The sequence below is a fragment of the Piliocolobus tephrosceles genome, chromosome 21 (genome assembly GCF_002776525.5).
Source record: "Piliocolobus tephrosceles isolate RC106 chromosome 21, ASM277652v3, whole genome shotgun sequence".
In the NCBI taxonomy this organism is placed as follows: Eukaryota; Metazoa; Chordata; class Mammalia; order Primates; family Cercopithecidae; genus Piliocolobus; species Piliocolobus tephrosceles.
In genome coordinates, this window is record NC_045454.1 from 5,681,301 (window position 1) to 5,685,813 (window position 4,513).

Consider the following 4,513-nt stretch of genomic DNA (forward strand, 5'->3'; position numbering starts at 1 on the left):
ACCTGCGCCCAGGCAGGACTTTGCATTTCACATTCTAGTTTGCATCCCGGTTCCAGACAATTCCAGGGCTTTGGAATCATGCCTCAGAGTTTCTGGCACTCTGGTCTCCAAAACTTGAAAACAGAGACACTGGGATGGAGACTGAGAGACGAGCAGGTCCCTCCTGGGTCCCGCCCTCTGCCGGTTCTAAACGGCAAGGTCTCTCCGCCTCGCGCCCTGCCCCTATCTCGCTGGGGCCCCGCCCACCTCCTCCCACCTCCCGCCCAGGCCTGGCTTCTGTTCTGCGCGCGCAGATTAACGCAAACTCGGAAGCGGATCGGTTGGAGTGAAGGTCACATCGCGCGGTGAGTTTTGCTCTGTGTTGTCTTAAGTTTGCGCTTCCCAGGTCCCCGACGCTTCTGTCCCTGGGACGTGGGGTCCCCACAGACCTGGAAATTCCCGCCGGTCTTCCTTGCCCAGAGCAAATTGAGACATCCCCGTGAGAGCCCGGGGGTCGCTTCCTTTTGGGTTTGAAGTCGTCCGGAGGCTGTTCCGGTCCCCGGTCTTTCTGTTATAGGGCAATATATACACTTCCTATTGTGTAGTTTTCCTGCTCCAAACCTTGTTCTGACTCCTCCCGCCCCGCGCTATTTAAAGTCCTCACCCGCAAGGTGGATTCTTGCCTGGGGTGCTCCTCCCAGCCTCGCCCTTGTCGGCCCTTGGAGTGCCGCGCCCCGGCTCCAGTCCCGGGGACGCCGAGTCCTCTGCGTGACCTGGGATCCTGCAGACCCCATCCTTGTCCTAAGGCGCGCATCGCCCTCCCCACGTCCCTCCTCGTGCCAGGGCCTGCTCCTCCCCAGGTCTCCCCTCCGCCGTCACCGCTTCCACTGAACCCGCTCTGGGGAGGTCCCAGGGGCCTGTCCTGTGACAGGGGTGTTCTTGCCTGCCGACCTCCAGCCCCTGGAAAATGCGCTCCTCCAGGATGCAGGCGTCTTAGTCCAAACCCTCCTGCGATTGTGTGGGCCAAAGGGATCAGGAGACAGACAAGAGCAGTAGCACTGAGACAGTGAAGAGAATTAAAAACGCCCACAACAGATAGGAAAAATAGAAGACTAGTGAGGGATATGCCAAGAGATGGCAAAAGTGAAAAACAAAAAGAAAAACAACGTAGGAACGCAGGAGGAGAAAAGCAACTGGAGAAATGTAGAGAAAACCCAGATGCAGAGAGATGAAGGACGGCAAGGTAGGGGGAGTGGCAGCAAAGAGGGAGGCTCGTCAGAGTGAGGGAGAGGGAGGGATTTGGAGCCAGGACAGACAGAGCAGAGTGGTGCTTGTGTCAAGAATAGAGGGAGAACCACAGCAGGGGGGACAACTGCGGAGCTCAGGTGCCACAGAGTGGGGGACAAAGGAGTGTATCAGGGAAGAGAGAATTTAACAGGGAGAACAGAGGAGGCGCAGAGATGACAAGAGACAAATTGAGGACGATTGAAAGATTGGGGAGAAGGAGCAACAAGAGATTAAATAAGTTGCGAGGATGGAGCAGAAGAGGTGGAAGAGAAGAAATAGAGGGAAGAAGGGGATAAAGAGCAGGAGAGGAGAGGGGCAAAAATGAGACGCAGAATCCCAGGGAAAAAGACAAGAAAACAAGAGCTAGAGAGAGAAGGGGAGAATGAGAGATACGTACAGAATTAGGGAGGGAAGCACCGTAATGAAGACAGAGGGGCTGGGCGCAGTGGCTCACGCCTGAAATCTCCGTACTTTAGGAGACTGAGGCAAGGGGATTGCTTGAGTCCAGGAGTTCGAGACAAGCCTGGGCAACATAGTGAGACCCCTATCTCTGCCAAAAAAATAAGTAAAAAACTGGGCCTAACGGTACACCTGTACTCCCAGCTGCTCTGGAGGCCAAGCTGGGAGGATGACTTGAGCCCAGGAGGTCCAGGCTGCGGTGAGCTGATATCATGTCATTACACTGCAGCCTGGACAACAGAGCGAGACATTGTCTCAAAAGAAAAAAAGGGGTGAGAGACCTTGGGTTTAGATGAGTGGGTGAGTTTATTGGATATGATTACTTGTGACAGGTTGACTTCCATATATATAATCTAATATCTAAAAACTTGTTTAAATTATACAGATGAGATTGAGAATTTTTTTTTTTTTTTTGAGACGGAGTCTCGCTCTGTCGCCCAGGCTGGAGTGCAGTGGCCGGATCTCAGCTCACTGCAAGCTCCGCCTCCCAGGTTCATGCCATTCTCCTGCCTCAGCCTCCCGAGTAGCTGGGACTACAGGCACCCGCCACCTCGCCCAGCTAGTTTTTTGTATTTTTTAGCAGAGACGGGGTTTCACCATGTTAGCCAGGATAGTCTCGATCTCCTGACCTCGTGATCCACCTGTCTCGGCCTCCCAAAGTGCTGGGATTACAGGCTTGAGCCGCCGCGCCCGGCCGAGATTGAGAATTTTAAAATTCATATCTATAAGACATGTACATTCTATAAATCTTGGCATGAGAGGTATCTTCCACTTGGAATCCCTATTCAGCCAGAGGGAAGTGACTTATTCAGTTGTGAATCACTGCCTTCCCTTTTCCTAGGATGGGGTAGGACGTGGGTAGTGAAGGGGAGAAAAAGTCACTGTCTGTTATTACATAATACTTTTAATTTAATTAATTAATTAAATCATATTTTGAGACAGGGTCTGGCTGTATCATCCAGGCTGTTGTGCAGTAGTGTAATCTCCTCTAACTGCAGCCTCAACCTCTTGGATTCAAGCGATCCTCCTACCTCAGCCTTCTGAGTAGCTGGGACCAGAGGCATGAGCCACCTAGCCCAGCTAATTTTGTTATTGTAGAAACCGGGTTTCACTATGTTTCCCAGGCTGGTCTCAAAATCCTGGGCACAAAGGATCCTCCTGCCTTGGCCTCCCACATTACTGGGTTTACAGGTGGGATTACAGGCATGAGCCACTGCATTTGGCCTATATAGCCTTCTCTTTTCTTTTCTTTTCTTTTCTTTTTTTCTGAGGGAGTTTTGCTCTTGTTGCCCAGGCTGGTGTGCGATGGCATGATCTCAGCTCACTACAACCTCCACTTCTCGGCTTCAAGCGATTCTACTGCCTCAGAGAGGCAGAGTATTACACTGCAGCCTGGTCAACAGAGCGAGACATTGTCTCAAAAGAAAATAAGGGGTGAGAGACCTTGGGTTTAGATGAGTGGGTGAGTTGATTGGATATGATTAGGAATACAAGCTAACTAACAGTGAGTAGCTGGGGTTACAGGCGTGCACCACCACGCCCAGGTAATTTTGTGTTTTTAGTAGAGACTGGGTTTCTTCATGTTGGTCCAGGCTGGTCTCTAATTCCTGACCTCAGGTGATCCGCCTGCCTTGGCCTCCCAAAGTGCTGGGATAACAGACGTGAGCCACCGTGCCAAGCCCATAGTAGTTATTAAAATAGACATCAGGGCACGGTGGCTCACGTCTGTAATACCAGCACTTTGGGAGGCCGAGGTGCGTGGATCACGAGGTCAGGATATCGAGACCAGCCTGGCCAACACAGTGAAACCCCATCTGTACTTAACAAATACAAAAATTAGCCAGGCATGGTTGCAGATGCCTGCAATCTCAACTGCTCAGAAGGCTGAGGCAGAATTGCTAGAATCTGGGAGGCAGAGGTTGCAGTGAGCCGAGATTGCACCACTGCATGCCAGCCTGGGCAACAAGAGGGAAACTCCATCTCAAAAAATTAATTGATTAATTAATTAATTAATAATAAAACTAAAAGCACCGGTCCTATTCACATGTAGTCAACACCCATGACCAAATTATTTCAAAGGCCCCATCTGCAGGAACATCCTATTGGACAATGAGAACTCTGAACATCGCTTTTGACCAATATGATCTTTCAGACCAGGGGGCCTGCATCTTGTTTTTTATGTTTTTATTGTGCAATTTGTTTTATACAATGTTTTCTGTGATCTCAGTTTATAAATTTTCACAGTACACAGTCTATATTTTATGCATAGTTAGCTAGAGAACTAAGGGCAATGCATATATATATAATTGCTGTATTGCCTGGTGTTATGTAACTGTACCTGTGACATCATAATTGCGCCCTCTGACACTGTTAGTTCGTATTCCTTGTAATGCTGTGTATTTACTTGAACTCATACATCAGAAGAAGGTGGTGATCTTAAGATGTATTTCAGTTTTTATATTGTGTGCTGCTGGTAAGTAGAAGTTGTAGCTTTTTTCTTAAGAGGGAATTGTTTAGAATTCTGCAGGCTGTATAAATGTAATTATTATTTGCTTGCAGGTTTTATCATGGGTTATAATAGTTTACTGATTAACATTTAAGATTTCACATATGGCTTTTCCATATATGGTATGTTATATAACTGACACACTGCACTTGTTAATTTCAATAAGTCCCTGTTCTGCGTGGATATAGGTAATTTTATGACAGGTATTCAGAAAAATATTGTATTACCATTGTTTTATTTTTCTTTCTTTCTTTTCCTTTTTCTTTTTTTTTTTTTTTTTTT

At 48.2% G+C, this 4,513-nt stretch overlaps 1 protein-coding gene across 1 annotated transcript in view; it reads left to right on the forward strand.

Moving 5' to 3' along the window:
* Nucleotides 1-279: 279 nt before the first annotated feature.
* Nucleotides 280-4,513, forward strand: part of LOC111530340 (zinc finger protein 611) — a 23,069-nt gene continuing 18,835 nt past the window's right edge. The window contains exon 1 of the mRNA XM_026448822.1: nt 280-344. The gene's annotated coding sequence lies outside the window, so the exon portion shown is untranslated. The remainder of the gene's footprint in view (nt 345-4,513) is intronic.